We start from the raw sequence: 18,751 nt of genomic DNA on the forward strand, positions 1-18,751 counted from the left end.
CCGCAACTCCGTTTCCCGCGGCCTTCTGCAATTCCACGTCCCGCCGCAACTCCGTTTCCCGCGGCCCTCCGCAATTCCACGTCCCGCCGCAACTCTATGTCCCGCGGCCCTCCGCAATTCCACGTCCCGCCGCAACTCTATTTCCCGCGGCCCTCCGCAATTCCACGTCCCGCCGCAACTCAATTTCCCGCGGCCCTCCGCAATTCCATGTCCTGCCGCAATTCTATTTCCCGCGGCCCTCTGCAATTCCACGTCCCGCCGCAACTCAGTTTCCCGCGGCCCTCCGCAATTCCACGTCCCGCCGCAACTCCGTTTCCCGCGGCCCTCTGCAATTCCACGTCCCGCCGCAACTCCGTTTCCCGCAGCCCTCCGCAATTCCACGTCCCGCCGCAACTCAATTTCCCGCGGCCCTCCGCAATTCCACGTCCTGCCGCAAAACCCCGTTTCCCACCGTTTTCCGCGTCTCTCAGCGGGAGTACCGCTTCTCACTGTGAGGCCTGTGTACCGTGTTTCCGGGCCGGTGTCCGGTCTGCTCAAGCGCCAGTCGGATGGGCGCTCCGAAGTCCCGACGGCATGGCGAGATCGCAGCGCCGCTGGTCCCGGCGCCGCCGGTCCCGGCGCCGCTGGTCTCCTGGTCTACCTGCGTTCGGATGTGCCGGCGCCGCTGGTGTCCCGCTGCGCTGGTGTCCCGCTGCGCTGCAATGTTTGCCCCGGCGCCGCTGCGATGTCCGTGCTTGGCTGCGATGTCTGCTCTGGTGCTGCGATGTCCTGCTCCGGTGCGATGTCTGTTCAGGTCCTGTTCAGGTCTCAGCCTGTTCGGGCGCCATATGTTGCAGGAAGCACGGCCGAAAGCACGACAGACACACAGTAGAGTCAGATCATGCTCCATTTTATTGCCCGAATAGCCTAACTTTTATAGAGAACTTAACAGGGGTGGACAGTGTTTCACACAAGATTATTGGTCAAAAACACTCAGACAAACAACTGCAAGAAAACAACCCCACCTGCAAGAAAACAACCCCCCTGTGATTAGCAGTCACATAGACCTTGTCCTTGAAGCCAGCTACTGGTAACAATATTTTTCTGAGTTCCTCAATTGGGCGATGTGGGAACACTGTCATGGGAACTTCTCATAGTTGCCCTGGTAGCTTGGTTTGCTCAGCTACAGCAAGCCATGGGATTTTTGCTGTTTCAAGAAATCCCTCAACGGTCTCCAATGACGGCTAGGGCTACGTTCAGGTTTGCTCAGGAACAGGGAACCCGGAGGGTCCAGTTGCATGTGGGGCTGCGTAAAGGCTCCCCTGGGGAGTTCACTTGTACTGAAAGCCTTCCTTTGGGGGCACTTTTGGATGGGCCAAAAGGGCTCGTAACGCATTTCCTGGGGCCTGAGTTTTCAGTCGTCTTCGATGCCGACTAGGGCTATGTTTAGGGATGCTCGGAAACAGCGAACCCGGAGGGTCCAGTTGCATGTGGGGCTGCGTAAAGGCTCCCCTGGGAACTTCAAGTGTACCCAAAGCCTTCCTTTGGGGGCAATTTTGGATAGGAGAAAAGGGCTCGCAACGCGTTTCCTGGGGCCTGATTTTTCAGTCGTCTTCGATGCCGGCTAGGGCTATGTTTAGGGATGCTCGGAAACAGCGAACCCGGAGGGTCCAGTTGCATGTGGGGCTGCGTAAAGGCTCCCCTGGGGAGTTCTCTTATAACCAAAGCCTTCCTTTGGGGGCACATTTGGATGGGCGAAAAGGGCTCGCAACGCATTTCCTGGGGCCTGATTTTTCACTCGTCTCCGATGACGGCTAGGGCTATGTTTAGGGATGCTCGGAAACAGCGAACCCGGAGGGTCCAGTTGCATGTGGGCCTGCGTAAAGGCTCCCCTGGGGAGTTCTCTTCTACCCAAAGCCTTCCTTTGGGGGCACTTTTGGATGGGCGAATGTGTCTCGCAACACGTTTTCTGGGACCTGATTTTTCAGACTTTTCCGATGCCGGCTAGGGCTATGTTTAGGGTTGCTCGGAAACAGCGAACCCGGAGGGTCCAGTTGTATGTGGGGCTGCGTAAAGGCTCCACTGGGGAGTTCTCTTGTAAGCAAAGCCTTCCTTTGGGGGCACTTTTGGATGGGCGAATGTGTCTCGCAACACGTTTTCTGGGACCTGATTTTTCAGTCTTCTTCGATGCCGGCTAGGGCTATGTTTAGGGTTGCTCGGAAACAGTGAACCCGGAGGGTCCAGTTGCATGTGGGGCTGCGTAAAGGCTCCCCTGGGAACTTCAAGTGTACGCAAAGCCTTCCTTTGGGGGCAATTTTGGATAGGAGAAAAGGGCTCGCAACGCGTTTCCTGGGGCCTGATTATTCACTCGTCTCCGATGATGGCTAGGGCAACGTTTAGGTTTGCTCGGGAACAGCGAACCTGGAGGGTCCAGTTGCATGTGGGGCTGCGTAAAGGCTCCCCTGGGGAGTTCACTTGTACCCAAAGCCTATATTTGGGGGCACTTTTGGATGGTCCAAAGGGGCTCGCAACGCATTTCCTGGGGCCTGATTTTTCAGTCGTCTTCGATGCCGGCTAGGGCTATGTTTAGGGATGCTCGGAAACAGCGAACCCGGAGGGTCCAGTTGCATGTGGGGCTGCGTAAAGGCTCCCCTGGGGAGTTCACTTGTACCCAAAGCCTTCCTTTGGGGGCACTTTTCGATGGTCTAAAGGGGCTCGCAATGTATTTCCTGGGGCCTGATTTTTCAGTCGTATTCGATGCCGGCTAGGGCTACGTTTAGGTTTGCTCAGGAACAGTGAACCCGGAGGGTCCAGTTGCATATGGGGCTGCGTAAAGGCTACCATGGGAGTACTCTTGTACCCAAAGCCTTCCTTTGGGGGCACTTTTGGATAGTCCAAAGGGGTTTGCAACGCGTTTTCTGAGGCCCGGTTTTTGAGTCTTCTCCCATGCCGGCTAGGGATATATATAGGGTTGCTCGTAAACAGCGAACCCGGAGGGTCCAGTTGCATGTGAGGATGCGTAAAGGCTCCCCTGGGGAGTTCACTTGTACCCAAAGCCTTCCTTTGGGGACAGTTTGGATGGGCCAAAAGGGCTCGGAACGCATATCCTGGGGCCTGATTTTTCAGTCGTCTTCGATGCCGGCTAGGGCTATGTTTAGTGATGCTCGGAAACAGCGAACCCGGAGGGTCCAGTTGCATGTGGGGCTGCGTAAAGGCTCCCCTGGGGAGTTCTCTTGTACCCAAAGCCTTCCATTGGGGGCACTTTTGGATGGGCGAAAAGGGCTCGGAACGCATTTCCTGGGGCTTGATTTTTCACTCGTCTCCGATGACGGCTAGGGCAACGTTTAGGTTTGCTCGGGAACAGCGAACCTGGAGGGTCCAGTTGCATGTGGGGCTGCGTAAAGGCTCCCCTGGGAAGTTCACTTGTACCCAAAGCCTTCCTTTGGGGGCACTTTTCGATGGTCCATAGGGCCTCGGAACACATTTCCTGGGGCCTGATTTTTCAGTCGTCTCCAATGACGGCTAGGGCAACGTTTAGGTTTGCTCATAAACAGCGAACCCGGAGGGTCCAGTTGCATGTGGGGCTGCGTAAAAGGCACCCTTGGGAGTTCTCTTGTAACCAAAGCCTTCCTTTGGGGGCACTTTGGATGGGCGAAAAGGGCTCGGAACGCATTTCCTGGGGCCTCATTTTTCAGTCGTCTTCAATGCCGGCTTGGGCTATGTTTAGGGATGCTCGGAAACAGCGAACCCGGAGGGTCCAGTTGCATGTGGGGCTGCGTAAAGGCTCCCCTGGGGGGTTTTCTTGTACCCAAAGCCTTGCTTTGGGCGAACTTTTGGATGGGCGAAAAGGGCTCGGAACGCATTTCCTGGGGCCTGATTTTTCAGTTGTCTGTGATGCCGGCTAGGGCTATGTTTAGGGGTGCTCGGAAACAGCGAATCCAGAGGGTCCAGTTGCATGTGGGGCTGCGTAAAGGCTCCCCTGGGGGGTTCTCTTGTACCCAAAGCCTTCCTTTGGGGGCACTTTTGCATGGTCCAAAGGGGCTCGCAACGCATTTCCTGGGGACTGATTTTTCACTTGTCTCCGATGACCGCTAGGGCTACGTATAGGTTTGCTCAGGAACAGCGAACCCGGAGGGTCCAGTTGCATGTGGGGGAGCTTAAAGCTCCCCTGGGGGGTTCTCTTGTACCCAAAGCCTTGCTTTGGGGGAACTTTTGGATTGGCGAAAAGGGCTCGGAACGCATATCCTGGGGCCTGATTTTTCAGTCTTCTTCAATGCCGGCTTGGGCTACGTTTAGGTTTGCTCAGGAACAGGGAACCCGGAGGGTCCAGTTGCATGTGGGGCTGCGTAAAGGCTCCCCTTGGGAGTTCTCTTGTAACCAAAGCCTTCCTTTGGGGGCTAGTTTCGATGGTCTAAAGGGACTCGCAATGCATTTCCTGGGGCCTGATTTTTCACTCGTCTCCGATGACGGCTAGGGCTAGGTTTAGGTTTGCTCAGGAACAGTGAACCCGGAGGGTCCAGTTGCATGTGGGGCTGCGTAAAGGCTCCCCTTGGGAGTTTTCTTGTACCCAAAGCCTTCCTTTGGGGGCACTTTTGGATGGGCGAAAAGGGCTCGGAACGTATTTCCTGGGGCCTGATTTTTCAGTCGTCTTCAATGCCGGCTAGTGTTATGTTTAGGGATGCTCGGAAACAGCGAATCCAGAGGGTCCAGTTGCATGTGGGGCTGCGTAAAGGCTCCTCTGGGGAGTTCTCTTGTACCCAAAGTCTTCCTTTGGGGGCACTTTTGGATGGGCGAAAGGGTCTCGCAACGCGTTTCCTGGGGCCTGATTTTTCAGTCGTATTCGATGACGGCTAGGGCTACGTTTAGGTTTGTTCAGGAACACCGAACCCGGATGGTTCAGTTGCACGTGGGGCTGCGTAAAGGCTCCCCTTGGGAGTTCTCTTGTACCCAAAGCCTTCCTTTGGGGGCACTTTTGGATGGGCGAAAGGGTCTCGCAACGCGTTTCCTGGGGCCTGATTTTTCACTCGTCTCCGATGACGGCTAGGGCTATGTTTAGGGATGCTCGGAAACAGCGAACCCGGAGGGTCCAGTTGCATGTGGGGCTGCGTAAAGGCTCCCCTGGGGAGTTCTCTTGTACCCAAAGCCTTCCTTTGGGGGCACTTTTGGATTCGCGAAAGTGGGTCGCAACGCATTTCCTGGGGCCTGATTTTTCAGTTGACTGTGATGCCGGCTAGGGCTATGTTTAGGGATACTCAGAAACAGCGAATCCAGAGTGTCCAGTTGCATGTGGGGCTGCGTAAAGGCTCCCCTGGGGAGTTCACTTGTACCCAAAGCCTTCCTTTGGGGGCACTTTTGTATTGGCGAAAGGGCCTCGGAACGCATTTCCTGGGGCCTGATTTTTCACTCGTCTCCGATGACGGCTCGGGCTATGTTTAGGGATGCTCGGAAACAGCGAATCCAGAGTGTCCAGTTGCATGTGGGGCTGCGTAAAGGCTCCCCTGGGGAGTTCTCTTACACCCAAAGTCTTTCTTTGGGGGCACTTTTGGATGGTCCAAAGGGCCTCGGAACGCATTTTCTGGGGCCTGATTTTTCACTCGTCTCCAATGCCGGCTTGGGCTACGTTTAGGTTTGCTCAGGAACAGCGAACCCGGAGGGTCCAGTTGCATATGGGGCTGCGTAAAGGCTCCCCTGGGGGGATCTCTTGTACCCAAAGTCTTCCTTTGGGGGCACTTTTGGATGGGCGAAAGGGTCTCGCAACGCGTTTCCTGGGGCCTGATTTTTCACTCGTCTCCGATGACGGCTAGGGCTATGTTTAGGGATGCTTGGAAACAGCGAACCCGGAGGGTCCAGTTGCATGTGGGGCTGCGTAAAGGCTCCCCTGGGGAGTTCACTTGTATCCAAAGCCTTCCTTTGGGGGCACTTTTTTATGGGCGAAAGGGCCTCGGAACGCATTTCCTGGGGCCTGATTTTTCACTCGTCTCCAATGACGGCTAGGGCTACGTTTAGCTTTGCTCAGGAACAGCGAACCCGGAGGGTCCAGTTGCATGTGGGGCTGCGTAAAGGCTCCCCTTGGGAGTTCTCTTGTACCCAAAGCCTTCCTTTGGGGGCACTTTTGGATGGGCGAAAAGGGCTCGGAACGCGTTTCCTGGGGCCTGATTTTTCAGTCGTCTTTGATGACGGCTAGGGCTATGTTTAGGGATGCTCGGAAACAGCGAATCCAGAGGGTCCAGTTGCATGTGGGGCTGCGTAAAGGCTCCCCTGGGGAGTTCTCTTGTACCCAAAGACTTCCTTTGGTGACACTTTTGGATGGTCCAAAGGGGCTTGCAACGCGTTTCCTGGGGCCTGATTTTTCACTCGTCTCCGATGACGGCTAGGGCTACGTTTAGGTTTGTTCAGGAACACTGAACCCGGAGCGTTCAGTTGCATGTGGGGCTGCGTAAAGGCTCCCCTGGGGAGTTCTCTTGTACCCAAAGCCTTCCTTTGGGGGCACTTTTGGATGGGCGAAAGTGGTTCGCAACGCATTTCCTGGGGCCTGATTTTTCACTCCTCTCCGATGACGGCTAGGGATATATTTAGTGTTGCTCAGGAACAGCGAACCCGGAGGGTCCAGTTGCATGTGGGGCTGCGTAAAGGCTCCCCTGGGGAGTTCACTTGTACCCAAAGCCTTCCTTTGGGGGCACTTTTGGATGGGCGAAAAGGGCTCGGAACGCATTTCCTGAAGCCTGATTTTTCACTCGTCTTCGATGCCGGCTAGTGGTATGTTTAGGGATGCTCGGAAACAGCGAACTGGGAGGGTCCAGTTGCATGTGGGGCTGCGTAAAGGCTCCCCTGGGAAGTTCTCTTGTACCCAAAGCCTTCCATTGGGGGCACTTTTGGATGGGCGAAAAGGGCTCGGAACGCATTTCCTGAAGCCTGATTTTTCACTCGTCTTTCATGCCGGCTAGTGGTATGTTTAGGGATGCTTGGAAACAGCGAACTGGGAGGGTCCAGTTGCATGTGGGGCTGCGTAAAGGCTCCCCTGGGAAGTTCACTTGTACCCAAAGCCTTCCTTTGGGGGCACTTTTCGATGGTCTAAAGGGGCTCGCAATGTATTTCCTGGGGCCTGATTTTTCAGTCGTCTCCAATGACGGCTAGGGCAACGTTTAGGTTTGCTCATAAACATCGAACCCGGAGGGTCCAGTTGCATGTGGGGCTGCGTAAAGGCTCCCCTGGGGAGTTCTCTTGTAACCAAATCCTTCTTTTGGGAGCACTTTTGGATGGGCGAAAAGGGCTCGGAACGTATTTCCTGGGGCCTGGTTTTTCAGTCGTCTTCAATGCCGGCTAGGGCTATGTTTAGGGATGCTCGGAAACAGCGAATCCAGAGTGTCCAGTTGCATGTGGGGCTGCGTAAAGGCTCCCCTGGGGAGTTCTCTTACACCCAAAGTCTTCCTTTGGGGGCACTTTTGGATAGTTCAAAGGGCCTCGGAACGCATTTCCTGGGGCCTGATTTTTCACTCGTCTCCAATGACGGCTAGGGTTACGTTTAGCTTTGCTCATAAACAGCGAACCCGGAGGGTCCAGTTGCATGTGGGGCTGCGTAAAGGCTCCCCTGGGAAGTTCACTTGTACCCAAAGCCTTCCTTTGGGGGCACTTTTCGATGGTCTAAAGGGGCTCGCAATGTATTTCCTGGGGCCTGATTTTTCAGTCGTCTCCAATGACGGCTAGTGCAACGTTTAGGTTTGCTCATAAACAGCGAACCCGGAGGGTCCAGTTGCACGTGGGGCTGCGTAAAGGCTCCCCTTGGGAGTTCTGTTGTAACCAAAGCCTTCCTTTGGGGGCACTTTTGGATGGGCGAAAAGGGCTCGGAACGCATTTCCTGGGGCCTGATTTTTCACTCGTCTTCAATGCCGACTTGGGCTATGTTTAGGGATGCTCGGAAACAGCGAATCCAGAGGGTCCAGTTCCATGTGGGGCTGCGTAAAGGCTCCCCTGGGGGGTTCTCTTGTACTCAAAGCCTTGCTTTGGGGGAACGTTTGAATGGGCGAAAAGGGCTCGGAACGCATTTCCTGGGGCCTGATTTTTCAGTTGTCTGTGATGCCGGCTAGGACTATGTTTAGGGATGCTCGGAAACAGCGAATCCAGAGGGTCCAGTTGCATGTGGGGCTGCATAAAGGCTCCCCTGGGGGGTTCTCTTCTACCCAAAGCCTTCCTTTGGGGGCACTTTTGGATGGGCGAAAGGGTCTCGCAACGCATTTCCTGGGGCCTGATTTTTCACTCGTCTCCGATGCCGGCTAGGGTTATGTTTAGGGATGCTCGGAAACAGCGAACCCGGAGGGTCCAGTTGCATGTGGGGCTGCGTAAAGGCTCCCCTGGGGAGTTCTCTTGTACCCCAAGCCTTCCTTTGGGGGCACTTTTGGATGGTCCAAAGGGGCTCGGAACGCATTTCCTGGGGCCTGATTTTTCACTCGTCGCCGATGACCGCTAGGGCTACGTATAGGTTTGCTAAGGAACAGCGAACCCGGAGGGTCCAGTTGCATGTGGGGCTGCGTAAAGGCTCCCCTGGGGAGTTCACTTGTACCCAAAGCCTTCCTTTGGGGGCTGGTTTCAATGGTCTAAAGGGACTCGCAATGCATTTCCTGGGGCCTGATTTTTCACTCGTCTCCGATGACGGCTAGGGCTACGTTTAGGTTTGCTCAGGAACAGTGAACCCGGAGGGTCCAGTTGCATGTGGGACTGCATAAAGGCTGCCATGGCGAGTTCACTTGTACCCAAAGCTTTCCTTTGGGGGCACTTTTGGATGGTCCAAAGGGCCTCAGAACGCATTTCCTGGGGCCTGATTTTTCACTCGTCTCCAATGACGGCTAGGGCTACGTTAGCTTTGCTCATAAACAGCGAACCCGGAGGGTCCAGTTGCATATGGGGCTGCGTAAAGGCTCCCCTGGGGGGTTATCTTGTACCCAAAGCCTTCCTTTGCGGGCACTTTTTTATGGGTCAAAGGGCCTCGGAACGCATTTCCTGGGGCCAGATTTTTCACTCGTCTCCAATTACGGCTAGGGCTACGTTTAGCTTTGCTCAGGAACAGCGAACCCGGAGGGTCCAGTTGCATGTGGGGCAGCTTAAAGCTCCCCTGGGGGGTTCTCTTGTACCCAAAGCCTTCCTTTGGGGGCACTTTTGGATGGGCGAAAAGGGCTCGGAATGCATATCCTGGGGCCTGATTTATCAGTCGTCTTCAATGCCGGCTTGGGCTACGTTTAGGTTTGCTCAGGAACAGCGAACCCGGAGGGTCCAGTTGCATGTGGGGCTGCGTTAAGGCTCCCCTGGGGAGTTCTCTTGTACCCAAAGCCTTCCCTTTGGGGTACTTTTGGATGGTCCGAAGGGCCTCGGAATGCATTTCCTGGGGCTTGATTTTTCACTCGTCTCCAATGACGGCTAGGGATACGTTTATGTTTGCTCATAAACAGCGAACCCGGAGGGTCCAGTTGCATATGGGGCTGCGTAAAGGCTCCCCTGGGAACTTCAGATGTACCCAAAGCCTTCCTTTGGGGGCACTTTTGGATGGGCGAAAAGGGCTCGGAACGCATTTCCTGGGGCCTGATTTTTCAGTTGTCTGTGATGCCGGCTAGGGCTATGTTTAGGGATGCTCGGAAACAGCGAATCCAGAGGGTCCAGTTGCATGTGGGGCTGCGTAAAGGCTCCCCTGGGGAGTTCACTTGTACTCAAAGCCTTCCCTTTGGGGTACTTTTGGATGGTCCGAAGGGCCTCGGAATGCATTTCCTGGGGCTTGATTTTTCACTCGTCTCCAATGACGGCTAGGGATACGTTTATGTTTGCTCATAAACAGCGAACCCGGAGGTTCCAGTTGCATATGGGGCTGCGTAAAGGCTCCCCTGGGAACTTCAGATGTACCCAAAGCCTTCCTTTGGGGGCACTTTTGGATGGGCCAAAAGGGCTCGTAACGCATTTCCTGGGGCCTGAGTTTTCAGTCGTCTTCGATGCCGACTAGGGCTATGTTTAGGGATGCTCGGAAACAGCGAACCCGGAGGGTCCAGTTGCATGTGGGGCTGCGTAAAGGCTCCCCTGGGAACTTCAAGTGTACCCAAAGCCTTCCTTTGGGGGCAATTTTGGATAGGAGAAAAGGGCTCGCAACGCGTTTCCTGGGGCCTGATTTTTCAGTCGTCTTCGATGCCGGCTAGGGCTATGTTTAGGGATGCTCGGAAACAGCGAACCCGGAGGGTCCAGTTGCATGTGGGGCTGCGTAAAGGCTCCCCTGGGGAGTTCTCTTATAACCAAAGCCTTCCTTTGGGGGCACATTTGGATGGGCGAAAAGGGCTCGCAACGCATTTCCTGGGGCCTGATTTTTCACTCGTCTCCGATGACGGCTAGGGCTATGTTTAGGGATGCTCGGAAACAGCGAACCCGGAGGGTCCAGTTGCATGTGGGCCTGCGTAAAGGCTCCCCTGGGGAGTTCTCTTCTACCCAAAGCCTTCCTTTGGGGGCACTTTTGGATGGGCGAATGTGTCTCGCAACACGTTTTCTGGGACCTGATTTTTCAGACTTTTCCGATGCCGGCTAGGGCTATGTTTAGGGTTGCTCGGAAACAGCGAACCCGGAGGGTCCAGTTGTATGTGGGGCTGCGTAAAGGCTCCACTGGGGAGTTCTCTTGTAAGCAAAGCCTTCCTTTGGGGGCACTTTTGGATGGGCGAATGTGTCTCGCAACACGTTTTCTGGGACCTGATTTTTCAGTCTTCTTCGATGCCGGCTAGGGCTATGTTTAGGGTTGCTCGGAAACAGTGAACCCGGAGGGTCCAGTTGCATGTGGGGCTGCGTAAAGGCTCCCCTGGGAACTTCAAGTGTACGCAAAGCCTTCCTTTGGGGGCAATTTTGGATAGGAGAAAAGGGCTCGCAACGCGTTTCCTGGGGCCTGATTATTCACTCGTCTCCGATGATGGCTAGGGCAACGTTTAGGTTTGCTCGGGAACAGCGAACCTGGAGGGTCCAGTTGCATGTGGGGCTGCGTAAAGGCTCCCCTGGGGAGTTCACTTGTACCCAAAGCCTATATTTGGGGGCACTTTTGGATGGTCCAAAGGGGCTCGCAACGCATTTCCTGGGGCCTGATTTTTCAGTCGTCTTCGATGCCGGCTAGGGCTATGTTTAGGGATGCTCGGAAACAGCGAACCCGGAGGGTCCAGTTGCATGTGGGGCTGCGTAAAGGCTCCCCTGGGGAGTTCACTTGTACCCAAAGCCTTCCTTTGGGGGCACTTTTCGATGGTCTAAAGGGGCTCGCAATGTATTTCCTGGGGCCTGATTTTTCAGTCGTATTCGATGCCGGCTAGGGCTACGTTTAGGTTTGCTCAGGAACAGTGAACCCGGAGGGTCCAGTTGCATATGGGGCTGCGTAAAGGCTACCATGGGAGTACTCTTGTACCCAAAGCCTTCCTTTGGGGGCACTTTTGGATAGTCCAAAGGGGTTTGCAACGCGTTTTCTGAGGCCCGGTTTTTGAGTCTTCTCCCATGCCGGCTAGGGATATATATAGGGTTGCTCGTAAACAGCGAACCCGGAGGGTCCAGTTGCATGTGAGGATGCGTAAAGGCTCCCCTGGGGAGTTCACTTGTACCCAAAGCCTTCCTTTGGGGACAGTTTGGATGGGCCAAAAGGGCTCGGAACGCATATCCTGGGGCCTGATTTTTCAGTCGTCTTCGATGCCGGCTAGGGCTATGTTTAGTGATGCTCGGAAACAGCGAACCCGGAGGGTCCAGTTGCATGTGGGGCTGCGTAAAGGCTCCCCTGGGGAGTTCTCTTGTACCCAAAGCCTTCCATTGGGGGCACTTTTGGATGGGCGAAAAGGGCTCGGAACGCATTTCCTGGGGCTTGATTTTTCACTCGTCTCCGATGACGGCTAGGGCAACGTTTAGGTTTGCTCGGGAACAGCGAACCTGGAGGGTCCAGTTGCATGTGGGGCTGCGTAAAGGCTCCCCTGGGGAGTTCACTTGTACCCAAAGCCTTCCTTTGGGGGCACTTTTGGATGGGCGAAAAGGGCTCGCAACGCATTTCCTGGGGCCTGATTTTTCAGTCGTCTTCGATGCCGGCTAGGGCTATGTTTAGTGATGCTCGGAAACAGCGAACCCGGAGGGTCCACTTGCATGTGGGCCTGCGTAAAGGCTCCCCTGGGGAGTTCTCTTGTACCCCTAGCCTTCCATTGGGGGCACTTTTGGATGGGCGAAAAGGGCTCGGAACGCATTGCCTGGGGCCTGATTTTTCACTCGTCTTCGATGCCGGCTAGTGGTATGTTTAGGGATGCTCGGAAACAGCGAACTGGGAGGGTCCAGTTGCATGTGGGGCTGCGTAAAGGCTCCCCTGGGAAGTTCACTTGTACCCAAAGCCTTCCTTTGGGGGCACTTTTCGATGGTCCAAAGGGCCTCGGAACACATTTCCTGGGGCCTGATTTTTCAGTCGTCTCCAATGACGGCTAGGGCAACGTTTAGGTTTGCTCATAAACAGCGAACCCGGAGGGTCCAGTTGCATGTGGGGCTGCGTAAAAGGCACCCTTGGGAGTTCTCTTGTAACCAAAGCCTTCCTTTGGGGGCACTTTTGGATGGGCGAAAAGGGCTCGGAACGCATTTCCTGGGGCCTCATTTTTCAGTCGTCTTCAATGCCGGCTTGGGCTATGTTTAGGGATGCTCGGAAACAGCGAACCCGGAGGGTCCAGTTGCATGTGGGGCTGCGTAAAGGCTCCCCTGGGGGGTTTTCTTGTACCCAAAGCCTTGCTTTGGGCGAACTTTTGGATGGGCGAAAAGGGCTCGGAACGCATTTCCTGGGGCCTGATTTTTCAGTTGTCTGTGATGCCGGCTAGGGCTATGTTTAGGGGTGCTCGGAAACAGCGAATCCAGAGGGTCCAGTTGCATGTGGGGCTGCGTAAAGGCTCCCCTGGGGGGTTCTCTTGTACCCAAAGCCTTCCTTTGGGGGCACTTTTGCATGGTCCAAAGGGGCTCGCAACGCATTTCCTGGGGACTGATTTTTCACTTGTCTCCGATGACCGCTAGGGCTACGTATAGGTTTGCTCAGGAACAGCGAACCCGGAGGGTCCAGTTGCATGTGGGGGAGCTTAAAGCTCCCCTGGGGGGTTCTCTTGTACCCAAAGCCTTGCTTTGGGGGAACTTTTGGATTGGCGAAAAGGGCTCGGAACGCATATCCTGGGGCCTGATTTTTCAGTCTTATTCAATGCCGGCTTGGGCTACGTTTAGGTTTGCTCAGGAACAGGGAACCCGGAGGGTCCAGTTGCATGTGGGGCTGCGTAAAGGCTCCCCTTGGGAGTTCTCTTGTAACCAAAGCCTTCCTTTGGGGGCTAGTTTCGATGGTCTAAAGGGACTCGCAATGCATTTCCTGGGGCCTGATTTTTCACTCGTCTCCGATGACGGCTAGGGCTAGGTTTAGGTTTGCTCAGGAACAGTGAACCCGGAGGGTCCAGTTGCATGTGGGGCTGCGTAAAGGCTCCCCTTGGGAGTTTTCTTGTACCCAAAGCCTTCCTTTGGGGGCACTTTTGGATGGGCGAAAAGGGCTCGGAACGTATTTCCTGGGGCCTGATTTTTCAGTCGTCTTCAATGCCGGCTAGTGTTATGTTTAGGGATGCTCGGAAACAGCGAATCCAGAGGGTCCAGTTGCATGTGGGGCTGCGTAAAGGCTCCTCTGGGGAGTTCTCTTGTACCCAAAGTCTTCCTTTGGGGGCACTTTTGGATGGGCGAAAGGGTCTCGCAACGCGTTTCCTGGGGCCTGATTTTTCAGTCGTATTCGATGACGGCTAGGGCTACGTTTAGGTTTGTTCAGGAACACCGAACCCGGATGGTTCAGTTGCACGTGGGGCTGCGTAAAGGCTCCCCTTGGGAGTTCTCTTGTACCCAAAGCCTTCCTTTGGGGGCACTTTTGGATGGGCGAAAGGGTCTCGCAACGCGTTTCCTGGGGCCTGATTTTTCACTCGTCTCCGATGACGGCTAGGGCTATGTTTAGGGATGCTCGGAAACAGCGAACCCGGAGGGTCCAGTTGCATGTGGGGCTGCGTAAAGGCTCCCCTGGGGAGTTCTCTTGTACCCAAAGCCTTCCTTTGGGGGCACTTTTGGATTCGCGAAAGTGGGTCGCAACGCATTTCCTGGGGCCTGATTTTTCAGTTGACTGTGATGCCGGCTAGGGCTATGTTTAGGGATACTCAGAAACAGCGAATCCAGAGTGTCCAGTTGCATGTGGGGCTGCGTAAAGGCTCCCCTGGGGAGTTCACTTGTACCCAAAGCCTTCCTTTGGGGGCACTTTTGTATTGGCGAAAGGGGCTCGCAATGTGTTTCTTGGGGCCTGATTTTTCACTCGTCTCCGATGACGGCTCGGGCTATGTTTAGGGATGCTCGGAAACAGCGAATCCAGAGTGTCCAGTTGCATGTGGGGCTGCGTAAAGGCTCCCCTGGGGAGTTCTCTTACACCCAAAGTCTTTCTTTGGGGGCACTTTTGGATGGTCCAAAGGGCCTCGGAACGCATTTTCTGGGGCCTGATTTTTCACTCGTCTCCAATGCCGGCTTGGGCTACGTTTAGGTTTGCTCAGGAACAGCGAACCCGGAGGGTCCAGTTGCATATGGGGCTGCGTAAAGGCTCCCCTGGGGGGATCTCTTGTACCCAAAGTCTTCCTTTGGGGGCACTTTTGGATGGGCGAAAGGGTCTCGCAACGCGTTTCCTGGGGCCTGATTTTTCACTCGTCTCCGATGACGGCTAGGGCTATGTTTAGGGATGCTTGGAAACAGCGAACCCGGAGGGTCCAGTTGCATGTGGGGCTGCGTAAAGGCTCCCCTGGGGAGTTCACTTGTATCCAAAGCCTTCCTTTGGGGGCACTTTTTTATGGGCGAAAGGGCCTCGGAACGCATTTCCTGGGGCCTGATTTTTCACTCGTCTCCAATGACGGCTAGGGCTACGTTTAGCTTTGCTCAGGAACAGCGAACCCGGAGGGTCCAGTTGCATGTGGGGCTGCGTAAAGGCTCCCCTTGGGAGTTCTCTTGTACCCAAAGCCTTCCTTTGGGGGCACTTTTGGATGGGCGAAAAGGGCTCGGAACGCGTTTCCTGGGGCCTGATTTTTCAGTCGTCTTTGATGACGGCTAGGGCTATGTTTAGGGATGCTCGGAAACAGCGAATCCAGAGGGTCCAGTTGCATGTGGGGCTGCGTAAAGGCTCCCCTGGGGAGTTCTCTTGTACCCAAAGACTTCCTTTGGTGACACTTTTGGATGGTCCAAAGGGGCTTGCAACGCGTTTCCTGGGGCCTGATTTTTCAGTCGTCTCCGATGACGGCTAGGGCTACGTTTAGGTTTGTTCAGGAACACTGAACCCGGAGCGTTCAGTTGCATGTGGGGCTGCGTAAAGGCTCCCCTGGGGAGTTCTCTTGTACCCAAAGCCTTCCTTTGGGGGCACTTTTGGATGGGCGAAAGTGGTTCGCAACGCATTTCCTGGGGCCTGATTTTTCACTCCTCTCCGATGACGGCTAGGGATATATTTAGTGTTGCTCAGGAACAGCGAACCCGGAGGGTCCAGTTGCATGTGGGGCTGCGTAAAGGCTCCCCTGGGGAGTTCACTTGTACCCAAAGCCTTCCTTTGGGGGCACTTTTGGATGGGCGAAAAGGGCTCGGAACGCATTTCCTGAAGCCTGATTTTTCACTCGTCTTCGATGCCGGCTAGTGGTATGTTTAGGGATGCTCGGAAACAGCGAACTGGGAGGGTCCAGTTGCATGTGGGGCTGCGTAAAGGCTCCCCTGGGAAGTTCTCTTGTACCCAAAGCCTTCCATTGGGGGCACTTTTGGATGGGCGAAAAGGGCTCGGAACGCATTTCCTGAAGCCTGATTTTTCACTCGTCTTTCATGCCGGCTAGTGGTATGTTTAGGGATGCTTGGAAACAGCGAACTGGGAGGGTCCAGTTGCATGTGGGGCTGCGTAAAGGCTCCCCTGGGAAGTTCACTTGTACCCAAAGCCTTCCTTTGGGGGCACTTTTCGATGGTCTAAAGGGGCTCGCAATGTATTTCCTGGGGCCTGATTTTTCAGTCGTCTCCAATGACGGCTAGGGCAACGTTTAGGTTTGCTCATAAACATCGAACCCGGAGGGTCCAGTTGCATGTGGGGCTGCGTAAAGGCTCCCCTGGGGAGTTCTCTTGTAACCAAATCCTTCTTTTGGGAGCACTTTTGGATGGGCGAAAAGGGCTCGGAACGTATTTCCTGGGGCCTGGTTTTTCAGTCGTCTTCAATGCCGGCTAGGGCTATGTTTAGGGATGCTCGGAAACAGCGAATCCAGAGTGTCCAGTTGCATGTGGGGCTGCGTAAAGGCTCCCCTGGGGAGTTCTCTTACACCCAAAGTCTTCCTTTGGGGGCACTTTTGGATAGTTCAAAGGGCCTCGGAACGCATTTCCTGGGGCCTGATTTTTCACTCGTCTCCAATGACGGCTAGGGTTACGTTTAGCTTTGCTCATAAACAGCGAACCCGGAGGGTCCAGTTGCATGTGGGGCTGCGTAAAGGCTCCCCTGGGAAGTTCACTTGTACCCAAAGCCTTCCTTTGGGGGCACTTTTCGATGGTCTAAAGGGGCTCGCAATGTATTTCCTGGGGCCTGATTTTTCAGTCGTCTCCAATGACGGCTAGTGCAACGTTTAGGTTTGCTCATAAACAGCGAACCCGGAGGGTCCAGTTGCACGTGGGGCTGCGTAAAGGCTCCCCTTGGGAGTTCTGTTGTAACCAAAGCCTTCCTTTGGGGGCACTTTTGGATGGGCGAAAAGGGCTCGGAACGCATTTCCTGGGGCCTGATTTTTCACTCGTCTTCAATGCCGACTTGGGCTATGTTTAGGGATGCTCGGAAACAGCGAATCCAGAGGGTCCAGTTCCATGTGGGGCTGCGTAAAGGCTCCCCTGGGGGGTTCTCTTGTACTCAAAGCCTTGCTTTGGGGGAACGTTTGAATGGGCGAAAAGGGCTCGGAACGCATTTCCTGGGGCCTGATTTTTCAGTTGTCTGTGATGCCGGCTAGGACTATGTTTAGGGATGCTCGGAAACAGCGAATCCAGAGGGTCCAGTTGCATGTGGGGCTGCATAAAGGCTCCCCTGGGGGGTTCTCTTCTACCCAAAGCCTTCCTTTGGGGGCACTTTTGGATGGGCGAAAGGGTCTCGCAACGCATTTCCTGGGGCCTGATTTTTCACTCGTCTCCGATGCCGGCTAGGGTTATGTTTAGGGATGCTCGGAAACAGCGAACCCGGAGGGTCCAGTTGCATGTGGGGCTGCGTAAAGGCTCCCCTGGGGAGTTCTCTTGTACCCCAAGCCTTCCTTTGGGGGCACTTTTGGATGGTCCAAAGGGGCTCGGAACGCATTTCCTGGGGCCTGATTTTTCACTCGTCTCCGATGACCGCTAGGGCTACGTATAGGTTTGCTCAGGAACAGCGAACCCGGAGGGTCCAGTTGCATGTGGGGCTGCGTAAAGGCTCCCCTGGGGAGTTCACTTGTACCCAAAGCCTTCCTTTGGGGGCTGGTTTCAATGGTCTAAAGGGACTCGCAATGCATTTCCTGGGGCCTGATTTTTCACTCGTCTCCGATGCCGGCTAGGGCTACGTTTAGGTTTGCTCAGGAACAGTGAACCCGGAGGGTCCAGTTGCATGTGGGACTGCATAAAGGCTGCCATGGCGACTTCACTTGTACCCAAAGCTTTCCTTTGGGGGCACTTTTGGATGGTCCAAAGGGCCTCAGAACGCATTTCCTGGGGCCTGATTTTTCACTCGTCTCCAATGACGGCTAGGGCTACGTTAGCTTTGCTCATAAACAGCGAACCCGGAGGGTCCAGTTGCATATGGGGCTGCGTAAAGGCTCCCCTGGGGGGTTATCTTGTACCCAAAGCCTTCCTTTGCGGGCACTTTTTTATGGGTCAAAGGGCCTCGGAACGCATTTCCTGGGGCCAGATTTTTCACTCGTCTCCAATTACGGCTAGGGCTACGTTTAGCTTTGCTCAGGAACAGCGAACCCGGAGGGTCCAGTTGCATGTGGGGCAGCTTAAAGCTCCCCTGGGGGGTTCTCTTGTACCCAAAGCCTTCCTTTGGGGGCACTTTTGGATGGGCGAAAAGGGCTCGGAATGCATATCCTGGGGCCTGATTTATCAGTCGTCTTCAATGCCGGCTTGGGCTACGTTTAGGTTTGCTCAGGAACAGCGAACCCGGAGGGTCCAGTTGCATGTGGGGCTGCGTTAAGGCTCCCCTGGGGAGTTCTCTTGTACCCAAAGCCTTCCCTTTGGGGTACTTTTGGATGGTCCGAAGGGCCTCGGAATGCATTTCCTGGGGCTTGATTTTTCACTCGTCTCCAATGACGGCTAGGGATACGTTTATGTTTGCTCATAAACAGCGAACCCGGAGGGTCCAGTTGCATATGGGGCTGCGTAAAGGCTCCCCTGGGAACTTCAGATGTACCCAAAGCCTTCCTTTGGGGGCACTTTTGGATGGGCGAAAAGGGCTCGGAACGCATTTCCTGGGGCCTGATTTTTCAGTTGTCTGTGATGCCGGCTAGGGCTATGTTTAGGGATGCTCGGAAACAGCGAATCCAGAGGGTCCAGTTGCATGTGGGGCTGCGTAAAGGCTCCCCTGGGGAGTTCACTTGTACCCAAAGCCTTCCCTTTGGGGTACTTTTGGATGGTCCGAAGGGCCTCGGAATGCATTTCCTGGGGCTTGATTTTTCACTCGTCTCCAATGACGGCTAGGGATACGTTTATGTTTGCTCATAAACAGCGAACCCGGAGGTTCCAGTTGCATATG

The sequence above is a fragment of the Anas platyrhynchos genome, chromosome 39, assembly GCF_047663525.1.
Source record: "Anas platyrhynchos isolate ZD024472 breed Pekin duck chromosome 39, IASCAAS_PekinDuck_T2T, whole genome shotgun sequence".
Lineage (NCBI taxonomy): Eukaryota > Metazoa > Chordata > Aves > Anseriformes > Anatidae > Anas > Anas platyrhynchos.